Consider the following 25,586-nt stretch of genomic DNA (forward strand, 5'->3'; position numbering starts at 1 on the left):
TATATATATATCCTTTACTATGCTGTGTTCAGATGTAATGTTATTCTAAGCAAGTAAAACTTAATTCAGCATTCCTCAAGATCTCAGTGCTTCATTTAAACACGTAACTAACACTGTTTACCCCAGCTGTGTGCACTTCTGCACTGCCACGGGTGTATACTGAAGGGAAGCAATACAATACGCTTATTTCAGCACATCACATTGTTTCACTTTTTTTCCAAACTTTATTAAAATGTCACAAAGTGACATTGCATTTAGTTCTATTCACCCCAATGTGGTATAATGCAGTGTACTGCGTCACAACATGCTGCGGTGAAAGAAAAGAAAAAAGCACTGCGCATGGTGCTTTATTCAGCACACACCATTGCAACATGGTTGTGTGAACTGACCTTATAGTACACAAGGCAATTTGTCTTGACTATTTAGGACTGTGCTAGGCAAGGCTGTTCAGTGCAACGTAGCGCACTTGGTGTGAACGGGCCCTAATTGTTTTGGTCTGTGCAAGGAACATGGCAGGGGTGTGCCCGCCCATTTCCATACATACTTTGTGCTTAAAGGTGTCCCTCAACTCAGATAGTTGCGAGACGTGTAGATGTCTATCGATAACCCTGACAGCCAGATGTGACGCATCTTCAAAACGGGTTCAGCAATGGCAGGCAGTGCAATTCTGTCAACACAGGTTTCCAAAGAGAGAGTCATCCATCAGCACACTGCATGAAAGTCCAGAATGTGTCCCGCCGCACTCCTTACCAGAAATCCCCTTGAGAAATGGGTGCTGTAGTGAGTGCGGAATGCGTTGCACAAATCAGAAGAAAAACCGCAGGAATGTGTCCCAACAAATGCTTTTTTATTGACGCATATTGTCACAGAAAAAGAAACATTTCAGGGCTACGCAGGGTCCCCTACTGAGCTTGATGAAGAGGACCCTACGTGGACCCGAAATGTTGCTTTTGCTGTAACAATATGCGTCAATAAAAAGAGGTCCGTTGGGACACATTCCTGCGGTGAGCTGGTGACATCTTGTTTCTCATCCTTCAGTACACTGTTCCCAGATACACAAATTACACATAAGACTGATGTACAAGACCAGTGACTATATTTCATTTCAGCAATCCATAAAAGATGCTAAAGAACTCAAAACAACAAGAAGAAAGTGCAAATTCATTATGGGGAGGGGGGCTCATGAAAGCATATACACACATGTACATATATACATTTATAGAAACTGAAATACATCAGTTATATACAGCAATACAGAGCAAGGAGGAGGATTGTTTGCATTTCTAATCCTCTGAAAAATATCACAGTGTATATTTCATGTGAAAAGAAAACCAAAATAACAAAAATTGTTCATAAGACAAAGACAGAAATCACAACTCCATTGTCTTTCCAGCATATCTTCATCTCTTCTTGTTAATTTAGAAACATGTTTAAAGTAATCTAACACTGCAAGTAACGGGTCAAATTAAAAAGCAGGCTATTCTTATCAAACGAGGAACTGTGATAGTAAATTAAATGAGAACTTGTAGCCATTTTCCTTTAACGGCGATAAACTAATCTGCGATCCAGTGTCCTTAGGGCTGCGTTCTGCATTCCGGCTGCGCTGGCCATTTTTTCCACTGCAGTCCGAACATAATACAAGGCAATTGCCTTGTCATGGATGGTGACAGTTCACACCACTGCGTTTCGGTGGTGTGTGCTTACAAAAAGTACGGCATGCAGTACTTTTTTTTAAGCGCACCACAGTGAGACAAAGCACAACCTTATAGCACTGCAGTGAGCCCATAGAACGTAATGAAATGTCACTTGTGACATCTCAATTAAGTTCTAACAAAAAGCAGAGTACATTCCAGAAAAGTTCCAGGTCACGTGTGCTGTGAAACACAGATCTGAGCCGATGCCTGAGCAGTGTTGAAGCTGGTTCTTCTCCAGCAGGGGCCACAGCAATGCGTTTTAGAGGTTCACCTCCTTTCAGACCTTTAGCTCGTTCAGAGCCCTATGAGTCAAAATGGGTGTAGCTACACAGGGGCGTCCCCGAGGCCGGGTGTCACCCGGAGCGGAGACCGGGTGACACCCCGCCGTGACGTCAACGCGCATGCGCGTGGCGTTGCCATGCGCGTGCGCGATTATGTCGTCGCACATGTGCGCCCATCTTATTGACGCCTGCTGACAGCCATCTTGGTGATGGATGCCAGCAGAAAGAGGAGGGGACGTTCACCCGGCGGGAGGTATGCTGCCGGGTCCCCTCCTTTCTCCTGACACTGTCGGGCTCTCGGCCCATGACCAAGTGCCCGACTTTTCAGAGGGGGTGACACCAAAATGACTGTAAGTCATTTTGGTGTCACCCCTCCATTGGTGTCACCTGGGTGCGGGCCACCCCCTGCACCCCCCTTGTGACGCCACTGTAGCTACATTATATGCAACATTGGGCATGGCCTAATAGACTCTTTTCCTACTCACTGTATAGGCTGCACCCACAAAGTACTCTAATTGCAGTGTCACCAGTCTCACAAACACACATAAAGCTCAAGACAAAGGATCAATTTTCCTTACAGAGAAAGCCCTTTCTCTAAGCCTTCTTTAAAGAAGGACTTTATTAAATATTAGTGGGATACTAGAGTTAAGGAGAACTATGGGGTCAGTGTTTTTCCCCATAGTTCTCCTTAGGGTAACGGGAGGACACAAACTAGCGTCCTCCCGTTACCCTAAGCTCAGTATACCACGAGCTACAGCTCGCGGTATACTGAGACGCCGCAGCTGAAGCGGATCCCGACAGGATCCGCCCAGCTGCGTGAGTGACAGCTGGCTCTGCCTACCTAGAGGCAGAGCCAGCTGTACCCGCCCCCTCCCCGTCCATTCCGCCAGTCAGCGCTGGCAGATCGGAGCGGGGAGAGGGGAATCCAGCCCCTCCCCCTGTCACGGCAGAGAGCCGTGACAGGATCGAGAGGTGAGGGAACCCGGTATGTTTCCTCTCACCTCCCGATCTACTGAGCCAACCTGTGACAGTCTCATTGTCACAGGTCGGCTTAGAACTATGAGGTGAGTGGAAATCACTCATCTCATAGTTCTCCTTTAGCAACCAGCTACTGTTGAGATAATAAACACCATGGTCCAAGCTATGTAATGTATAGCACAGTTTACAGAGTGCAGTGGCCAAGACTGTTTAGGGTACAACACAGTGTATACAGTACAGCAGCCAGCAGTATGATATGTACAACATAGGTAATTGAATGCAGAGGCTGAAAATATAACAAAGTACAACATCCAGAGTGCAAATAGTAGTTTTGGTCAGGCTCCATTGAATGGCATTACAACACGCTGCACTTGGGCACATGCATGGACACATGTTGTGGTATCCTGTGCTAAAACACATTACCACAACTCAATAGTCTTGATGGGGCCCTATACTCACCTATCCACACTCCTCCGAGATTCACAGCTTCAAAGACTCCTGGCTGGGAGCTTTTTCTTCTGAGCATGAGCACCCAGTGAAAAGGCTACTATGGGTCCAAACAATGGAGGACTTTTCCAGAGGAATGAACTGTGGCATCCATTAATGTCTAGAAGAAACTGCCTGGTCTGTAGATTTTGCAGTTGCGGATCTCAGAGCAGCATGGACTGGGGAGCATAAGGACGCATTTACACCATTGTGCTTTGGTAATGAGCTTGTTACTTTTCATTGTGGTGCCATTTATTTTGAATCGCACCCAAAACACACCCGCATTGTGCTGCTGTAAAAAATGCAGCAGGCACAATTTTTAGGGTCCATTGTGGTGTGTTAACGTGCAAAATAACGCACATGGATTAAAGACCACAATGGACCTGACCAGTGTGAATGGGCTCTGTTGGGGAGCTGAGAGTAGGGAACTTTGGTTAAGCATAATTGCACTAAAACAAGGTCACCACCAGGACTCGGGATGAAGTAGACACAGTCTGCGCTCTGCCTATATAGTGACATTATATAGATGGCGTTCGGCAGGCAAGAGTCCTGCTGCTGGACATGGGGATTGAGCTCTCTTTCTCTCCTAATGAATCAACAATGTTACGCTATTGGGTGAAGTTTCAGAAGTAGCGTCCGGCTGCCCATTGCTGTAATTGAGTAGTGGAACTCAAATGCTCTGCCCACAAGTGTAACATCACTCATTCATTTATTATTACTAGGAACTCACTCCCAATGTCTGCCCCCTAGCAGCAAGACTCTTGCCGTACTTAAAGGAGAACTATGAGGCGAGTGCTTTTCACTCACCTCATAGTTCTAGCCGACCTGTGACAATGAGACTGTCACAGGTCGGCTCAGTAGATCGGGAGGTGAGCGAACACATACCGGCGTTCACTCACCTCTCGATCCTGTCACGGCTCTCTGCCGTGACAAGGGGAGGGGCTGGATTCCCCCCTCCCCGTCCGCCAGCGCTGACTGGCGGAACGGACGGGGAGGGGGCGGGTACAGCTGGCTCTGCCTCTAGATAGACGCTAGTTTGTGTCCTCCGTTACCCTAAGGAGAACTATGGGGAAAAGCCTTAACCCCGTAGTTCTCCTTTAAGTAGGGCACAGTGGGATCATCCTGAGGTCCACAGGACCCCGGGATTTTCTTCCAAAAATTTGCAGGACAGTCCTGTAAATTCAGGGACTGTTTGGGAGATATTAGTACAATGTTGTAACAGTTTCACTAGGAGTTTTGTGTTGACTAGCTGGACAGTGTGCTGGGCAAATTGTGTATTGTCCTGTGCATTGCTCTTCTCATGAGCACCTTCTCCACTTGCTGGATATAAATGAAATCTGAGTGGTTACCATTTGTTTGCTTTGCTGACTCTTGATGCAAAGATGGCTCTGCCCTTCTCAAAATGAAACACAGATGAAGCAATGTCATAGGGAGTACTGTCAGCGGTGTGATAAATAATAAATACCTGTATATGTTACACTCAAATGTTACATGACACTCATGCACTGGACATAAGAAAATATTGTGTTAAGTCTACTTTAAGAATAAGAATGTTTTATTCAATAAGGCCACCCATGAGTTTATATGTTATATAGATTTGCAGCCAAACAAGGCTGTAGCAGCTCCTGCTGAATACAAGAGCCAGCATACTCAGTGGAATACCAACCGATGCATGACAAATTCTAGCCGAATTGTGTACTTAAAGTGACATTTAGGGATATTGTTTCCCCTCCCCCTAATGTTAGTGTAAGTACTTACCTCAAATCATGCCTATTAATCCGATCATCTTCTTCCTTACTGTCGTTTTCAGAAGTTCATCCAGCGCTGGTGCGGGTCTCCGATCCAGCGCTGACTTCTATCCTCCTCTTCTCTGCTGTCCCACGGTGTCTGTGCGGGTGCACGCTGCTCCATAGACTTACCTTGTGTCTCTCCTCGTCTCCCGGCCAAAAATCTGAACTGCGCATGCGCCTGCCCCAACATCCTTTGCGGCCGCCCGAGACTCTTCAGATGTTCGGACGGGAGCGCGCAGCAAAGACACAGGTAAGTTTAAACCTGTTTCAAAAGGTTTTTTGTGAAGGGTTTAATAACCCTTTAAGGAAGAACGCACACTACTAAAAAATAAATATAAAATAAATACAAATAATGAATAATTAGAGCACAATTGTTCCATTGCTATAGTAAAATGTAAGCAGTGAAGAAGTGGTTTCTTGCTGGATTTTGGCCACAGTGGAAAATACTGTAAATCGGATAAAATGACTTTCTTCATATTTTATTACTAATACCGGGCAAATTCATAGAATCCGGTTGGTCAGTGTGCCTAAAAATAACAGCGCTTTTATTACCTTTTTTTTTTTAGGTAGTTAAAAAAGGTAGGAAGGTAGGTTTTCAGTAGCTCCTTAAAGAAGAACCTTTGAAGTGGGCTACCCCGCACTGCAAGGGTTAACTGCTCATTTTGGTCTAGGGGCCAAAAATACAGAAGATATGCTCACCTGAACCTTGTTTCTGTGAAGGTGAGAGGTCACCTTTCTCACCCTCCGATCTGGCTGTGATATGTCCCTCAGCGTCCTCACGTCTAATGCAGCTGCATTAGACATGATGACGGCAAGGGTCCTTAGACCTCCGGAGCCTGGGGGAGAAGAGGCTGCAGGGACCAGTCTAGCAGTCAAGTGGAACTGAAGATCAGATGAATATATTTTCTTTTTTTTAGCCCCTAGACCAAAACAAGCACTCAATCCTTGCAGTTAGAGGGTAGCCACACTGCAAGGGTTAATTTTTAAATTTCCTGTGGTTCATCTTTAAAGCAGACTTTGCACCAAAATGCAAGATCCGTAAGAAAACCTCATGTGGAGAATGTTTGTAAAATATACTTACATGACATGGATTATTTTTCCCGCAGCACGTGTGGGCCAGTTTGTTATATGTCAACCCTACATTTTGGTTAAATGAGCCCACGTTCACAAGAAAAAAACAATTATGATATGTATTTGTTTCAAGAGGCAACTTTCTGGAACAATATCTGCAGTATAGTGGAGACCTTTAGTTATAAGGGAGAATTCTGCAAAATGCACACAATAAATAACAGGGATCAAGTATCAAGGCTGTTCATTGGTTTGCTTTGTGACATTTCTGTAGTGTAGGCATAATAAAATAAAGTACCTGAATGGATACTACTGACTGTATGTGCAACATTGCTATTTTCCTTTGGTTGAGCATTCATCAATGACTTTTGCATTGTCCTGTATTCTCTGTACACCTTGTAAAATCTAGAACTCAGCTGTACATTTCTGTGAAGTCAAACAGGTCACAGTTTGCGCCACTTGAGTCTGATATGATCCCTTGAAACCAAATGAATCAGGTTGTTCACACTGTAACTAGGGAGGACAGCAGTCTCTTGTCACATGATTATGTGCTGTGTAACCTCCCTCTAATGCTCCAGTATTTCTAGGGTGGGTTAAATTGGTGCCCAGAACCCTGAAACATACTAGGATGAATTATTGTAGGCTTAGAATAAAGTAGAAGTACAGTACACACTACTCAAAAAAAATCTTGTCCCCTATGAAAAGAAATCCCTCAAAAAGAAGATGGATACAGTACACACTACACATCACTATAAATAGGACAGGTCTTACTTTTCAACAATACCTTAAAAACAAAATTGATCCTCTTTAAAGTGAACCTTTACTGTGTCCATGCACGGCAAATGACTAGGTTCACTCAAATGACTGCTTTCCCCACCACTGTTAACACTCAGCTTTCAGTCTTTGCCTGGAGCATGGAACTCTCCCCTCCCACCACAATGCAGCACAAAGCGGACTATAAGCAAGCCAGAGCAGTGTCACGTGGGATGGGGGCGGAGTCCTTAGCTGGGTGTAAGCTCCAATCAGAGCGACTTGGGGCTTTTACAAAGCAGAGGAGGCGCAAAGGAAAGGTAAATATAAACAGCAGGAAGGGGACTTGGTACTTCACCCACATGGACAAAGCACAGGTTCACGGTAAAGCAGGTGTGGGCAACTCCGGTCCTCCAGATCTACAAATCCTAACATGACTCTGGCTCTGGAAGTCATGCGTGTAACTCTCCGTCTTGCAATGCCTCGTGGGACTTGTAGTTCCACTACAGCTAGAGGGCCGTAGTTGCCCACCCCTGCAGTAAAGCTTCCAGTATTTTCTCATACTTATAAAAGGGAGAAGAAAATATCCTCGTGGCCCATAGCGACCAATCCAGCTGTCAGTATTTAGCGCACAATAAAAACAAAAGCTAAAGTGATTGCGTTGTACTCCTCTCTGTAAACAGGTCCTTACAGGAACTGGATGGGGCAAGTCTTATTAAAATGTAAAGGGGTTGGGGTAGCCATAGATTTAGAGTTTGATGATCTAGGTGGGAGAAAGAAGATACAACAATTAGCTGATTGCTGTGTGAAAAACCTCCTCATTTGACACACCGTCCCTTTAAGTCTTCCCATCAGGGCTGCTAGTGGACACAGAACCTTATACGGCACACAAGATGCATTTGAATTGGGAATCTCTAATACTGCTTGTCCATGAGTTTCTCAGACTTGGGTTTACAGCTGGCAGCACATGTTACAACCTGATCGTACAATCCCCTTCATGCTAGCCATACATGGAACAATATTTTTTTGTTTAAAGCTGAAGTCCAGACAGAAAACTTTAAATTGAAATATATTTCCCAATAGCTGCAAAGAATATGAATCCACCTTGTGTGATTTTGCAAACCAATATTACCTTGTGAACGAAGCAGTGACATCATCACTGCGCTGTATATACCCTGTGCTGCGAGCAGAGCTGTGGGAGGGACCCAGCAGGCTCCACCCACTACAGCCTGTCTGTAGAAAACTATTCTAAAAAAAAATCTTATTTTTCAGCCCATCTGATTGCTTAAAGAGGAACTCCAGCAAAGTAAAACGTTAACCCTTGCAATTGGGTTACCCCCAAGGGGTAAATGCTCATTTTTCTTTAGGGGCTCAAATAAAAAAAACATACTCACCTGATCCTTGATTCTGCCTGGCTGCTAGACCAGTTCCCGCTGCCTCTTCTCCCCCAGTGGTCTAAGAACCGCTGACCTCATTATGTCTAATACAGTCCATTCACCTGCATTAGATGTGAGGATGCAAGGGACTTTATTCCAGAACCGGAGTAAAAGGGGAGAGAGGCGAGCGCTGACTACTGCAGGACCGAGGATCAGGTGAGTGTATTTTCTTTTTTCCAGCCCCTAGAGAAACACAGGCAGTTAACCCTTGCAGTGTGGGGGGTAGACCCACTGCAAGGGTTCACTTTTTCCATACCTGGAGTTCTTCTTTAAATCTTCAATACTGCAAAACTGGTGGGAAAGCGATCAAAACTGTAATAAAAAGGATTGTTTTGATCAGAATCAATAATTGTATCAAATCATCGGATCAATGAGGCAGAGGTGGGCAAACTCCAGCCCTCCACCTGTGGCGAAACTACAAATCTTACCATGTATCTGTCTTTGGGAGTCAGGCCTGTGGCTGTGAGAATCTTGCAATGCCTCATGGGATTTGTAGTTCCACAACAGCTGGAAGGCTGGAGTTTGCTCACCCCTGATCTAAAGCCAGCAATAGATTGTTCTGTAGGCTGGAAGGCTTACATAAACAAAGGCTTCTCACCCTATAAAGATTTGTGTTATATCTAAAAGGAGATTGTACAACCAGATAGCACCATAATGTCCACCTCGTATTTCAGTTATAAGTGGATGTTACTGCATTAAATCCTCCATTGTCTGTTTATATCTTTCTAGATCTGCCACTAAAAGAGGAGCTTGTGCTTCTAACCTGGATCTTTTATACTTTGGCAATCCGTAGGGTCTATTTATAAAAAATTAGCATAGTTGTTTTCTCCCGCAAATCCACATGTGCACTTATTTTTTTTGTGATTTAGCCAGTGAGAATGGGGCAAACATGAATGTTCTTAAAGTTTTTTCTCTTCTGGTTGAATGTTCTTCAAAATGTTCATTCGTACAGAACAGAGTGAAATACCACATTATGGCCACTAGATGGAGCTGAGGATCAGAGGGAAGAAATACATGAGATACAATGTATCCATCTAGTGGCCACAATGTGGTATTTCACTTTGTAATGTATGATTGAACATTTTAAAGAAAGTTTGACCAGAAGAAAAATTACACTAAGAACATTTATTTTTGTACAGTTCTCACATGTACAATAAAGTTTCGCTGGATGAATAAGCTATGCAAATTTTTAATGAATAGACCCCCATGTGCTCGATCACTGATGCAGTCACTGTATCTGTCTCACCACAACAAACACTCCATAGGAGGTGGAGGCACAGAGGCTCCTACAAAAGCACACCGCAATGTATTATACCAGTGTATGAGCTTTTTTTATGTGCCTCCTTCTTTGTGCATTGCTTCCAGCTTTTGTCCTGCCCCCATAGTATCACTTAAAGCTGAATAAAAATGGCAAGAATAAAAATTGCTGGGAAGTAGGGATTTTTAGCAGAAGGGACATGCAAAGTCTCTTCTGCCAACAAATTCTTCCTCTCTCCCCCAACAATGTTTAATTTTTTTGTACACTGTATGGTGCATTACCCATGCAGTGTACACATTGCCTAATGTCAGGGAGGATGTAACTCCTGTGTGCATGTGCAGGAGTTGCATCATCAGTGAGGGAAGAGGAAGGCTGGGAGCCTGGAAGTGACAAAGGCAGTGTTGGCGGTGGTGGGGGACAGAGCAGGGGGATAAAAGATCATGCTGGCAGTGCTAGGGAAGGGCACAGTTCAAGGAGAACCATGGGGTGAGTGAAAAACACTCATCCTCATAATTCATGCCGACCTGTGACCAAAGAAGCTGTCACAGGTCGGCTCTATTGATCGGGAAGTCAGTGAACATCATATTGCCAATCGCTGACTTCCAGATCATCTCCCTGCAGAGCAGTGACCTTCAGTTACCTCTCGCGGCAGGGTTTCCCCTCAGCCCTGACTGGAGTGACAGACGAGGGAGAGGGCGGGCATAGCTGGCTCTGCCTCTAGATAGGCAGAGCCCGATGTCAATAAGCAAGCTGGGTGGATCTGGCCAGTATTGTTGGGATCCATCCTGGCTGCAGCGCTCTCAGCATATAGCGAGCAACAGCCTGCTATATACTGAGTTTTGGGTCACGGGAGGACATTAGTATATGTCCTCCCGTGACCCTAAAGAGAACCACGGGGGGAAAAGGTTACCCCATAGTCCTCTTTTAAGTTACGTGTGCCCTAATGTGGAAGTGTGTTGTGCACTTTATCAAAACTGTGCACAAGTCTTGCCATCAATGTCAGCAACCGGTAAAGGCAGCCAGTGGGTGATTTAATGTGCCAACATCCACCAAAAACTGAAATATCCCATTTGGAAGAACTTCCCCTTTTATAGCAACATATCCCTTCCGCATAACTGGCCTGTTTCTTCAAGATGAACTGTCCTCCGTATTAACAGATGCTGTGTCCTTGCAAGGCAGGGCAGAATATTTGTAGTGCAAAGATGCAGTTGTATCAGATCCAAACTGCAAGAGGAAATGTCCCCTTGAATGACCACCGATAATATGGACAAGCAGGAGATCTGAAGCAGGTAACACTGTAGCGTAATGGAACATTGTTCAAGCTTGTTGTATGTCTTCCGTACAGAGAGAAACGTCCGCTGAAGACAAGTGGTCAAGGTGATCAGGATGACTGTGACATCTCCAGACTCTGCTACAGAAAAGGGAAACAAAAAAAAGATGTGTCAATGTTTTCTTTTACCATCATTAGGACTAATGTACTAAATAATGCTGTTCAAGCCCACCGCTAACTGCAAATCTAACGTTTTAACCACTGATGGCTTTAGCTGTGAGTGAATTGTAAAAATAATAATCATTTATAGTTGTTCACATAGACAGCATGCTATTCCATGAACAACTGTAATTTCATTTTTCAGCATGTCCACTTGGGCACACCGAGCAGATTGACTGCAATTCTCGCGCACAATACATTTTTGTAGTTGTGCCCAAGCATTACAATACCCATGCCGCCATCACAATCATATATTCTAGGTCTATATAAAAAAAATTGTTAAAGCAGAACTCAAGGCAGATATAAAAACACAAATTAATGCCACTGTATTCCTTAACAAACCATTTCCTATATTTTTAAAGCAGCTAGTATAAATGCCTGAACTTGTCTTCATATATACCATCTTGCAATCCCCTATACAGCAACACTCAGACTGTGAGAAGCAAGGCCAGGTCTGGGAGCCAATCACTGCGTGCAAATGTGCTGACAAGGGACATGCTGATAGGAGGAGGGAGTAGAGAGATGACCTCATTGATCTGCTGCTGCTCATTCTATATCCAGTCAGCAGGCTGGGGGTGGAAAGGGGGCACCACTGTATTCCTTCTGCGGTTCATAACAGTAAAGCTGATGTTAGACGGGCGACCTTGCTGATAGTGATCCTGCCACTGTTATTTGTCGAAATGTCCAGTTGCAGAATCAATAAGAGGCTGCCTGTTTCTTAGCCTTATGGAATTATGGAATCTCCTTCAATTGGTAGGGATTGAAATTTTGCAGACATCTTGCTGCATCTGGCTACAGAGGAGCAATTCCACAGGGACACAAAGACACCCTCCTTAGCGTTCCTGCAACTGGCGATTTGTCTATAGCGGAATCAGTTATCTGACATCAACAGAGAAAGACATGGCAGGGCTGTGTAAATTTATGTACTGGACAAAAATACAAATAAAAAAAGCTCCCTTATATAAATGTTATCAGTGAATTTAGAAGTTTGCATGGCATTCGGTGATGTTTTGCAAATCTCCCCCAAAGAATATTGAACGCCCGTACAGGAATAGTGGAACAAAACAGGCAGTGACCCCTATACGAAGCTGATGATTTCACAGTGATGTCTTCCCGCACCATACTTGAAAGAAGACTAAGCTTGCATTTGAATTCCTCTCTGTAATTTCACGCAATATTTACTGTGTACATTAGTCATGTCCAGAGAAACATCCAGAGAAGCATGCATTGTACTTTGTTAGTGCTGCCACCACCGCACTCAGTGAGCAGAGAAGATCACGCAGCTACATGGAAAGTACCTTAATGCACCATAAAACACTGAATGATAAAGGAAAGCTCATGCAATATTGATGCCGGCCTCCCACTGAACAGCTTTTAAGAAACTGGGAAAAATCATAAATTATGTGCAATGTGGAAATATCATCCCATGCCCAGTAGGTAACCCTTTGTATGCTAGTCTGGCGTCTAAATGCACGAGGAGACTTAGAGAAAATACAGATACAATGTATATTTATACACAAAAAGGTGTTACATGCAAATGCAATCAACACCTTACCTCCATGAGGTCTCTAACCCCATGCTGGTTATCATAAACAGATTCTATCAATTGGAGCAACATTCACCACATTTATTCCCAGAGATATTTTGTACAAGTCATTCTGAATTGAGAAAGCTAGTCAGATGACCAACGAAACGCGTTCAAGAAAAATACAGCAAGTCCAGTTGCCTTGATTTATTTTAACAGATACACAATGACCTGGATGAATTAGAAGCTTTACAGATGTACAGATACAAAAGGTTTTAAGAAGAGTGATTTAATCCCTGCCTCCTATACATATTGGGTCAACAATGGAATTCATCCAGTGGACTGTAGAAGGTAGACCATTCCTTCTACAGCAGGTAAAAAAAATAAACCTCCCCTTGCAGTGGGGCTATCCCCACTCTACAAAGGTCAACTGCTTGTTTTCGTGTATGGTGTAACGGGCTTTTACTTACTTACCTGATCCCTGCTCCCGCAGGCTCCAAAAAGATGTGAATGGGCCCAGTGGCGTAACCAGAGTTCTGGGCGCCCGGGGCAGAATTTTTTTTTAGTGAATGGGCCCTCAAATGGGTCTGGTCAGGAGATATGGATGGGGTGTGAATGGGCCCTAAAATGGGCTTACGGGTGCAGTCCAGTGCATTTGTGTGCGTTTATGTGTTTCCATGCATTCCAGACCAGAGAAAATGAGACAAGCAGTATTTTTTTTCACCCATGAGCGACTTGTCACGTGTTTCCGGAAGCACAACAACGCCTAACATGATATTCCATGGTGCCTGTTCACACCTAAGCGCCGTGCTACCGCTTGTCATGCAAGAAAGTACATGAGCTTTTTTGGGGGCAAAATCGTACATTTTTGGCCCTATAGACCAGTGGTCGCCAACCTTTCGGACCTCATGGACCACTAAATTCATAATTTTAAATCCCGCGGACCACTAATACGAATATTTTGTAAAATATATATTCTCATATTTTTTGTTTCCTCATATATGCCGCCCGCCCGGCCCAGTCATAATATTAATTGTTTCTCCCCCTATCGAACCTGCCACTGGCCCTGAAAGCAGCGCCCGGGGCACATGCCCCCCTAGCTCCAGCATTGCCCCCAACCACCCTCGTGCTTCCCCTTCCCCCACACTGAGCCACTATTACCTGGCTTCTCCCCACTTTTTCTATGTCCCGCATCCTGCTCAGTCCGGGTACTGACCAGATGCCCCGCCTCCTGCAGAGCTTGCACTGTACTGAGAGCTGCGCATTCCTTGTGACAGCCGCTGCTTGAGTCAGTGAGAGGCAGCCCCGGAGCATCCATGCCGCTTCAATGACGGCCCAGCCTGCACGGCATCAGAGGGGCCCGGGGACCACCAAAATGTTCTCGCGGACCACCACTTGGCGACCGCTGCTATAGACTTCAATGGGACCGCCTGAAAACAAGCGACACAAGCATTTTAGCACGTTTTTTGTGTCTTTTTGCACCCAATTAGCAACCTCAACCTTGTAACCAAAAGGGAGGATTCAGAAATGTCCATGCTGGATGCTGAGACTTTCATCTACAGGGTGAGGGCCCACAAGAACCAATGATGGCCATTATGAGAACCTCTATGACCTCAGCGATGCCCTTTACAAGAACCATGGCAGGCGGCAGAGGGCCTGGGAGGAAATTAGAAATTAAGGTTTTAGTTTTGATTTAGTTCAAAAAATAAAATACAATTTCTAATTAGTCGTTATGGGCAACATCTTCGGTTTTCTTCCAGTTTTCCATCCTCTGGGTTTCCAGCCCCAAGGCCGTTGATGTGATCCATAATCACAGACAGACAGTTTTGTCTACAAACTGGCCGTCAAGTAGGAGGACAATTCTCTGGTTTTCAGGGCATATTACTTAGTTGCCATGGAGATATCTGTCGCAGCCAGAAATGAATCATTGTGTATCACGCAAATAGGTACTCAAGGCAAAAGGGATTTAAAGGAAATGTGCTTGGAGTTGCAGCAGTTCACTAATGAGATAAAGTGCCTTTCCCCTGAGCTTCTTCAGATTAAAGGAAAACTGTACTGAGCAAAATACAAAAAGGATGCTATTGCTGACATCCTCTTCTTATAAAGCAATTTCCTTGGTGTATTCCAAGTCACTGCTTTGGAACAAGCATGCAGGTAGTAAAGTCAAAGGAGAGTCGAAATTCCTCATCTGATTTCAGATATAAGAGATGCTATTAGTAGCTAGTATTAAAGTCTTTGGATCAGCATAACAAATTTGACATATGCAGCTTCCTGCAACGTCCTGGGATATCCATATCACATTTCCTAGGAGGTCTCAGGGTACTCTACTGTGCATGTACCAAGGAATAGCATCAGGAGGCCAGCTATCTGGAAAAGACCTGGAAGGTACAAGAAGATGATGACACGGTACCGGGTATAAAAGCAGCAAAGCATTGGATCCCAATAATGCTGGACTGCTGGCTTTGTTGTTGTTTTTTTTTTTTTGGGGGGGGGGGGGCATAAATGAGGAGGGGGAAGTGAACTCTTCTTTAAAGCAGAACTCCAGGTAAAATGTTTCTTAACCCTTGCAGTGGGACTACTCTCAAAACAGAAAGAGCACCTCCCTGAAATGAGAAGGGCACCTCCCTGAAATAAGGTTTTGCAGGTTAGGATGTCTGAGCATACAAAAACAGTTATGTAATAATGCTGCACTGTGCTTCAGTCATAGAAGTACTACATTATTTATTGACAGTAATTACCACAGTCCCAGTGAATCTTTTAAAACTGTACTTGCGTATTGTCATCCATCTAAATTGCTTTTGATGTTTACATGAACATGCCAGTGAATTACTTGGCCTGATGCAGTTCACCAGTTCCGCCTCATAAAAATGACAGATGAGCTAATAACTAGAAAAAAGTAGACAATTGGTTGACTTTAGAGATCTATATAGAAGTATACATCTGAAGCACTCACTGGCCAACTTGCTGTACATACATTTCTTCCACTTTTCAAGAAGGCCGGGCAGAAACTATATATATATATCAGTATTTAAAGTGGACCTTCACTCTCCCCACCTTCGTTTTCTATCATTCCACTCTTACGCCCTCCCCCCAACAATTAGATATTTATGATTATTTTTTCTTTTAAATAACCTTTTTCAGGGAACCCTCTGTGCACTTCTTGCATTTTTGACTGGGCGAAAATGACTATTCATTGCCCGTAGCCTCCTGGGATACACACATTACACATCACAAGAGGCCTCAGGGTACTCTACAGTGGTGCTATCTCTTCCTGGCTCTTGCCATGGGCCCCCTGATGATGCACTGTGGACTATGCACATCATCAAAGGGCCGGCTGCAAGGACAGGAGAGTGGACAAGAACAAAAGTGGAGAGGTGGATCCCTACAGAACACCACTAGATCAATGGACATGTGAGTATGATTTTTCTAGATAACCCAGCACAAAAAGTAAGGGGGAGCATTGGGGGGGGGAGTCCCACTTTAAAGTATAGGTGTGCTTTTATACTAAAATGTTTGTACCAGTTCCCCCGTGCCCCCTGCAATCTATTGTACTCTAAGACAGACCTCATATGCAGCACAGGCTCTTTCTAATGTGCCGGGCAGTGTTTATAACCATTCCCCTATCATTGCAGCAAGGGTGAAGCTAACAGTTCTACAGGGATGAGCAGAAGAGCCGAGTCCCTCATATTCATCTCTATTGGGTTTGTAGGCTGCAGGTGGTAAATATGCAGCACGGCACAGCAGAGAAAGCCCAGCAGGGGCTTTGTGCTGCATCTGAGTCCTGTCTTGAGGTATAATTGATAGCAGAGTGTGAAAACCTGTACATGGTATTTAATATTATTTATACTGTACCTGTACTTTAGGCTGACATTGCAGATTGTCTGCTTGTTCCTTATCTGACTTAAACACTGTTGAAGTGGGATCTTGGCTATGATGAACTTAGTTGCACCCTACACTAGGCACACTAGTGCCAACCCACCAGCATCCACTCAAGTATGATTTATCATTTTGTGGAGGACTTACTATTCAACAGACTGCTTATATTCTTAAAATATTATTATAAATGTCATTTAACTATGTAACACTGCTCATATACTACTCCCAAATGGGACCAAATCATTAACATTTCATCATCGTCAATATAACACTGTCCTCGAAATGATGGATATTTTAAAGCAACTGTCTGGTTCTAAAAGGAACTGGCCCATTATCATGAAAATATCATCATTACACACTGGTCCTAGGAGGGACTGACCCATTATCATCTTACTGTTATGATTATATTCTGATCCTAGGAGGGACTGCCCATTATCATGCCACTGTCGTTATTGCACTTTGGTCCTAGGAGGGACTGGCCTATTATCATGTCACTGTCATTATTGCACTCTGCTCCTAGAAGGGATTGGCCCATTATCTTGCCACTGTTATTATTATTCTTTTCTGATCTCAGGAGGAACTGACCCCTTTGTCATGTCATGGTCATTATTGCACTGTGGTCCTAGAAGGGACTGACCCTTTATCATGTCACTGTCTTTATTGCACTCTGGTCCTAGGAAGGACTGAACTATTATCATTTCACTGTTATTACACTCTGGTCCTAGAAGGGACTGATCCATTATCACATCACAATGTCATAATTACACTCTGGTCTAGTCCTAGGAAGAGCTGACCCATTATGTCACTGTTATGGCGCACTCTTCCTTGGAAAAACAGACCTATTATCATGTCAGGTGGCTGTCAGTCCAGCAGGTCACCTTTCTGGGAGGAAAAGAGGGTGGGAAGGGTGTTTAGGAATCCTTCTAGAAGGGTGTAAGTCTCTTTCAGTCTGTGGAGGTTTTCAAGGTAGTCATCAGTCCAGTTAGGGTTAATGGTGGAGTATCAGTTCAAGAGGAGTGGGTGTGAGGGGTACAGGCCACTGCCAAACCAAGTGATCTTGCAAGTCTCTGTTACGGGTTTGGTGGCTGTTGATCCTGGGAGATGGCATCAGTCATCAGTGCATACAGGGGGTGGGTAGCCCTTCTTCAATAGCTCAGAGCACAGCCCTACAAATTCCATGAGGATCAGGGAATGCACCGCTGTTAGGTCAGCTGCATGTCCATCTTCATGGAGCCCTTTAATGTGACAATTTTGTGATAAATGGAATTCCATTCTGTATGCATCTAAAGAACAGTCACCCTCACTTCCTACCAGACTGACTCAGACTGGTTTAATGCACTGCATCTTACAAAAATAAATAGATCCCGAAATGATGCACAGTCCGCCTTCCAGTCATAATACAATACAATCCTGATAAAATAAATAATAAAAAAGGGCTTTCCAGTTGATTGAAAAAAAAAATGGAAAGCCACTTACAGCGTGTGAAATATATTACATTACTGATATTGAATCAGTAAATATCACTCAGTCCCCTGCCCCAGTCCAAATCTGTATAAAGCAGCCATGCAGACAGACAGCAGCAGTGTATTAGTGTGACACCGGCAGCAGTTCAGCAGTATGGAAAGTGACAGTTGCAGAATGTTAATATGAGAGAGAGAGACGATGGAAGGATGGAGAGAGGAGACATGCACAGCCCATGATTCAGCGTGTGATCTTTCTGAAACAAACCGTCTCAAAGTCAGCAATGTGCACTGCTTTTATGGTTCCCTCTAGGTCTTCGGCCGGTGGGGTGGTCTCGTCTTTCACTGGCAGAGCCTCTTCTGTGGATGGGGAGGTCTGTTCTTGGACTGGAGAGCTCTGTTCTTGGACTGGAGAGCTCTGTTCTTGGACTGGAGAGCTCTGTTCTTGGACTGAAGATGCCTCTTCTACAGCCAAAGAGGTCTCTGCTGGGACTGCTGAAATCTCTTCCACTCTCCCACCTACAGAGAACACAATGGAGAGAAGATTATATCTTCTAAGATTAATAGGATAAGAAAATCAATATTAGAAAACATAAAAGGCCCACTCTACTGGAAGCAATCATTTAACTTATACAGATTAGAAATTAAAGAGATGCATCAGACTGTTTATTAAATGCTTTTAAAGGAAGAGACACAATTTGATTTATAAAATTGCTCCTGCTTGTCATGTATAATTACAATAATATCCTTAGTTACAGTTAAACTATATTCAAACATTAACATGAATGCTAACAGTCTTGCTTAAAGGGATAGATGAAGAGTAACAGAGTGGCTGAAATGCCTTTTCTGGAGAAAACGCTGCTCCAGGCTCCCTTCTCTTGTGCACACATATCCTAAAGAATAGGGACATGTAATCTATGCTGTAGGGGAGGGTCAGAGTTGAAATTGGCTGATATTCCCCTTTAGCAATGGTCACATGACAGGTGTGGGGGACAGGAAGGAATGGAACTTTGAACAGCATTTGCCCCAGGATTAATCTTTATTTATCCAACCAAGCAACACTGTTAAAGTGCATCTAAACCCCAAACCAAAAATGTAATATGTTGCAGCTTATGTTGGTTGCATTAGAAGAAGTCTTGCAAAAATGTATATTTCATCTACTAGGGGACCAAATGCATATTATAGCACTTGGTCCCATTCAAATCCATCCTGCCATTGCCAAGTAGTGTGATTGGAGTGTTTACCACCTCTGTCTGACCATGCTGCTAGCAAGGACATTGAGTTTTAAGAGACAGCACTGGTCTCGGGCATCAGGGGCCCCTCTGGAGACCAGCGTTGTCATTCATAAGAGATTACTCAGCACTGCAGGTTATGATCTATCCTCTGGGGCTGTGTATTTACAAGCAACTTTAGTGGTAGACATCATTTTACTGAACTTTGGTGTTGGTTTTATTTAAGCAAAATTAGTACTAATGAAACTTATAAATGTGGCCCCTTACTACCCACAAAACATCAGCTCATGGCAATTACAACTAAATATAGCAGAACATATCTACACATAACTTAAATAGCCAAAATATGAAATGAAGGGAGATGCTTACCTTGATTTTTGTTGCTGCCAGGATCTCTCTCTTGAGAAAGTACTGGGGCACCTGGCAATGGCTCACCTCCTGATGACTCTTTAACAGGTTCTTGTTTTTGGCCTAAGTGGACCTCAGGGGATTGCAAAGAACTAGATTCTACATTGGATGCCAGAGGTTCTTGTTTTTGGTCTGTCAGGACCTCAGGGGATTGCAAAGAACTGGATTCTACATTGGATGCCACAGGTTCTTGTTTTTGGTCTGTTTGGACCTCAGGGGATTGCAAAGATCTGGATTCTACATTGGATGCCACAGGTTCTTGTTTTTGGCCTAAGTGGACCTCAGGGGATTGCAATGATCTGGATTCTACATTGGATGCCACATGATCTTGTTTTTGGCCTGACTGGACCTCAGGGGATTGCAAAGAACTGGATTCTACATTAGATGCCGCAGGTTCTTGTTTTTGGTCTGTTTGGACCTCAGGGTATTGCAAAGATCTGGATTCTACATTGGATGCCACAGGTTCTTGTTTTTGGCCTAAGTGGACCTCAGGGGATTGCAAAGAACTGGATTCTACATTGGATGCCGCAGGTTCTTGTTTTTGGTGATCTGGATTCTACATTGGATGCCACATGATCTTGTTTTTGGCCTGACTGGACCTCAGGGGATTGCAAAGAACTGGATTCTACATTAGATGCCGCAGGTTCTTGTTTTTGGTCTGTTTGGACCTCAGGGTATTGCAAAGATCTGGATTCTACATTGGATGCCAGAGGTTCTTGTTTTTGGTCTGTTTGGACCTCAGGGGATTGCAAAGAACTGGATTCTACATTGGATGCCACAACTCCTTCTGGATCCAGCGTGGGGTTTTGAGTGCTCTCTGTGAAGTAACAAACACAGGATTTACTTAGCATATATTTATCTATTACGAAGGGTATTGGGATGGAAGATCAACCTATATCAAGACAGGACTGTGTTTAGACCTGCAACAGAAGGCATACTTGATGATGACAATCATTACCTGTACTGTATAAAGCCTTCTGACACCTCTCAACTAGGGATGAGCTCAGCTTCAGGCCATACTCAGTCTGAACCTGAGCTCCTCCGAACAAGGAAGTGCTATGAGCAATTCCACCCAATCAGCTGTGGGCCAGGCATCCCCCGCCACCCAGCTGCATGAAAATAAAAGGGTGGTACTGTTAAAAAAATTAGGGGTGGAATGCTTGTGCTGACATAATTTGCCTTATATGGCCACATAGCCATATTGGTTAAATGTAGTTTACCAAATATAGTCAAGTAACCATATAAGGTCAATGATGTCACTGCAGCCTGCCCCTTTGCTTATGTCATTCTGTAGGTGGGGAATTACCCTTCGGCATTTGGAAGGAGCTCCTTCTGGGTTTGGAGGAGCTCAGGTCTGGACTGGGTTCAGTCCAAACCTGAGCTCATCCCTACTCTCGACTCTCTTAACCCTACATTTCTCTTGCTGAATTGTGCCACAAAATGTCCATAGGTGGTCAGAGCAGGGAAACAACATAGGGAAATGGTTACAGTCTGTATATTTGGAGAGTTGATGTTGCTCCTCTAACCTCACTGGCCTAGGTACTGGCCCATAGGTGCCTTTATGGTACATACAATCCTGGTCAAGACCAAAGCTAGATTCAGCTGCTTTCTAGAAGATTAAGCTGTCCTATAACCATTTATCTAGCTCTCTAGGAGATGTCTGCAATTCAAAGATAGTTAAACTTTGTCAAGCTCTTCTGAACAGTCAATTCACCAGAGCCCCATGTACACAAAGAAGACTCAGTTCTGTATAGCAACCAATGGTCACTGAGCCCACATTATATTTTTCACACGTTTTCCTGCATTATAGCAAACCAATGCCGGTAGCGAGCCGGAGCAAGCACATGCAAAGAAGTTGAATTTCTAGCTTCTTAGTCTAACACGCAAGTGATATACTTAAAAAGCACATTTCTCACTGTGTTGACTTTAAAAACATGCAGAAGAATTTTTAAAAAATTGGAATTTCCTTTGCACATGATTAGATGATTGACCCGAATTCAACTTCATTGAGTAAAAAATGTATTACATTAGTAAATCATCCCCATTCATACATGTTTTAGTCTTACTTTGAAAGCATCCCTGTCATTTATTTGTACTGTAAAGGTAAAGTTTATTCATAACATCTTTCATTTATATAATTTCATTAAACTGAAATGTGAATATTTGCGTGTAGTAGCCGGGACTGGATTGCACGCTCCCTTGTAGGAGATCCGTAATTATTAATGTTTCTAATTAGGCAACAAAAAGTGTGCAAAGTGAATCAGATTCAATGGAAGGAAACAGTGGTCATGGTGTACTGCTCAGTATCGGTGAAAGGGGAAGTTTGATTGTTTGGTTTGTACTGTTTTGCTGAATAAGCTTAGTGATGCAATAAGCAAGGGATAAAAAAAAGTAGACAATATGTTATGTCCTTTCAACACTAAGGGGTACATTTATAAAAGTTCCTATACTCATCAGTGCCATCTAAAGACACAAGTGCAGTTTGAATGGTGCCCAACAGAACTTTTATAAATGAACCCCTAAGTCTCTGTTTGCACATCAGCATTTTCATGTCTTTCTTAGCATATTTCTGTTGCCCATTTTTAATGCATTATTTGTTTTTGTCTTAGCCATAGGGGGTCAAATAAAGTACAGGGTGCAAAAATGCATGTTATATGCAATTCTAATGTGTTTTTAATGCGCTCTTATTCAAGTCTGGGGGGCTAAAAAGCACAAAAAGAAGCATCTGCATCACTCCAAAAATCGCAGTGCATTATGTTGCACAGGTGTGAGTGGGCACTATAAAAGAATAATGCGATTGCCATTGTTGTACACTGTAGCTGACAGCAGTAGTGTAAAGATTTTAATGCATTTTAGGAAGGTGACGTTTGCACCTTGTTGAAATCCTTTAAAAGCTCAAGTTTTATGGCTGCGCTAGGAGATTAGGTTATGGGGGAGTATGGTTAGGGCTTGTTCACACCGAATGCGGTGCGTTCCAGAGCGGTAGCTGCTGGAATGCACCGCAATCCCACCAAAAACTTCCCCGTGTTCTGGGGCGTTCCACGTCCCCCCCGCCTGCAGTGTGATCAGACGCATGGCAAAACTTTGCCTCCGGTCCACTCCAAATGCAAAAAATAGCAAGCAGCATTTTTTCCTGTGCTAGGCTGACAGCACTTATTTGCGCATATGGAGGAGCACTATTGTCACTAACACTCCCACCCTACATTCACCTTAAGACACCTCCCCCCCTCCTCTTCTCCATAACATAGGGAAGAGGAGTTCTGTAGACCACAGAAAGAAATGGGAACAGATATAACCAAACACTTTTAATAGTACACTGCCTGGCCAAAACAAAGTCACATACTCTCATTTTTCATTGGGCCGCCTTTAGCTTTGATTACGGCACGCATTCGCCGTGGCATCAATTTGATAAGCTTATAAAATGTCACAACATTTTCCAACCGGAGATGCATTCTTTTTTCACCAAGATCTTGTAGTGATGATGGGAGAGCCAGACGACTGCGTAAAGTCTTCTCCAGCACATCCCAAGGGTCCTCAATGGGGTTAAGGTCTGGACTCAGGTGGCCAATCCATGTGTGAAAATGATGTATCTGGCTCCCTGAACCACTCTTTCACAATTTGAGCCCAATGAATCCTGGCATTGTCATCTTGAAATATGCCCGTGCCATCAGGGAAGAAAAAATCCATTGATGGAAAAACCTGGTCATTCAGCATATTCAGGTAGGTAGCTGACCTCATATTTTTAAGAGATGATTAAAAGCTTTGTCCCATCCCTTCCACGCCTCTCCATTGCACAGTAAGGCTGCCCATCACAGTGGTGAGCCAATAGTGAGGTGTAGGAGGGCAAGAGTATAAGACCACAAGAATTAGCCGTGCATATTTTAAATTCCAGGATGTTTTTGGTCAAGAAGGACCTAGCAGTACCTAAGCAGTTGGAATTGCCTTCTGCTGCAAGTAAGTAATATTACCAAAGGCAGGGCTGTAACTATATGTAATAGGACCCCTTTAAGGGCACCACCTGTCTCTCTAATCTCCATCTCGAAGATAATTCATTTTGTGATACAGAATACAAATTGCTTTCATAGCAATCATATATCATCCCAAACTTCATATACAATAATGTAATCAAAATGTATTTGCCAAATGCTACTGCTGTCTGCAATCATTACTGTGGAGCCAGACATATCTGGGTCCCCTATGCTTCTGTTCTGGGTCCCTTAGCAGTTGCATCGTTTCCTATGGCTATAGTTACTCTATTGACTGCAGGCACACATTAGGCCGCCGTTAGCAGTAAACCAGTGCCTGCAACAAGACAACATAAAAACTATGGTAAATAAAAACACCTTGCAAGACCACCTATTTGAATATATGTTCATATAACTCTTATCTCATGCCAGCAGCCAGTGCAGACACACTTACTATTCCACAAAATCTAACAAGAAACGGGGCTTTTAGGGTGTAATATCATGGACGGAAAGATTGCCACCCCGGAGACAGAGGGTGTGGTGTCTTGTTTTATTTGGTGGTTCAAATATGTTCAGACACACTTTGTCACCTTGATTTGACACTCAGCTACTATGCAAAGGCTGGTGGAAGTTTAATATGAAGAATTAAAACTAGAATGATGTAAATGTGAGAAAACTGTTCAAAATGTATATAATGTAAAACTGGATATTTTTATTTACTTGTTTGTAGGGATGCACTGATACCGGTTTTTCAGTATTGATATTTTTTTTTGGAACTTGCCGATACCGAAAGTCCCATTAAAGGAGAACTATGAGGTGAGTGCTTTTCACTCACCTCATAGAGGGCAGCGTGTAATGACTCACCGGCCGACTTCCTGATTAGCCCAGAAGCCGGCTCCATGCTCCCTCGTCACCAGGTGACACACTGATTTTAGATAATTTTTTTTTTGATAGGTGGTTTGATAACTGCTTGGAGGTGATAATGTGCTTCTCTGCTATATTAGGATGAAGACTTTAAAGCTCTAATCCCTACTTCCTTTACTAACAATGTGTCCCACTGAACACCAATGAAAATGAGGGGTTTATATTTGCTGTCACTAAACACCATGGGGGATTTATTTAGCCAACACTGACCACCAATGAAGAGGTGTAATCAATGACACCGACTACCAGGCCAGGAGGGAGGTTTGGGGTTTAAATTACTACCACTACTGCCTACCAATCTAGGGAGATTTCATGTTGTTCACACTGCCCACCAATGCTGGGGTTTTTTAATCAATTCACTAACACCAATACTGAAAATACCATTGCTTCCACTAACAACAAAATCAGGAGGTTCTTACTGTGTCTGCTGATACCAATGTTGGGGATTATTAGTGCATCCACTGACACCAACGTGGGGGGTTGTTATGACATCAACTAACAGCAATACTGTGGGCAATTCTTGCATCCACTGACACCAACGCAGAGGGTTATTAATACTGCCACTGTCCCCCATGCTGGGATTGGTTATTAGATCACTGACACCAGTGTGGGGGTTATCACTACTGCCACCAATATTGATGCCAGTGGATTACTGCATCCACCTGGCATCAATACTAGGGATTACCATTGCATCTATTTATACCAATGTTTGGGTTTATTATTGCATCCACTGACATCAATACTAGGGGTATTAATTGCATCCACTGACACCAATGCTGAGGGCCATCATTATTGGCACTGACACCAATGCAGTCATTGCTGGGGATTATTATTACTGCCACTGACATCAAAGATGGGGATTAACTCTCTTTTTACTCATTTACAATGTACCCCGTTCTTATTTTGTCTAAAACATAGCAAAGGTGTAAAAATGGTATACTACATGCCAGTGCCATCAAGCAACAC

The 25,586-nt window shown here is 43.5% G+C and overlaps 1 long non-coding RNA gene across 1 annotated transcript; it reads right to left on the reverse strand.

Annotated features, from left to right (window-relative positions):
- Positions 1 to 10,876: 10,876 nt before the first annotated feature.
- On the reverse strand, positions 10,877 to 19,848 carry LOC108792254. The gene is made up of 3 exons (XR_001941553.1): positions 19,693 to 19,848; positions 18,360 to 18,610; positions 10,877 to 11,149 (listed from the first exon to the last, which is right to left on the reverse strand). It is a non-coding gene; the product is annotated as an uncharacterized LOC108792254 (long non-coding RNA).
- Positions 19,849 to 25,586: the final 5,738 nt, after the last annotated feature.

This window comes from Nanorana parkeri, unplaced genomic scaffold (genome assembly GCF_000935625.1).
Source record: "Nanorana parkeri isolate BGI_ZX_2015 unplaced genomic scaffold, ASM93562v1 scaffold620, whole genome shotgun sequence".
NCBI lineage: Eukaryota > Metazoa > Chordata > Amphibia > Anura > Dicroglossidae > Nanorana > Nanorana parkeri.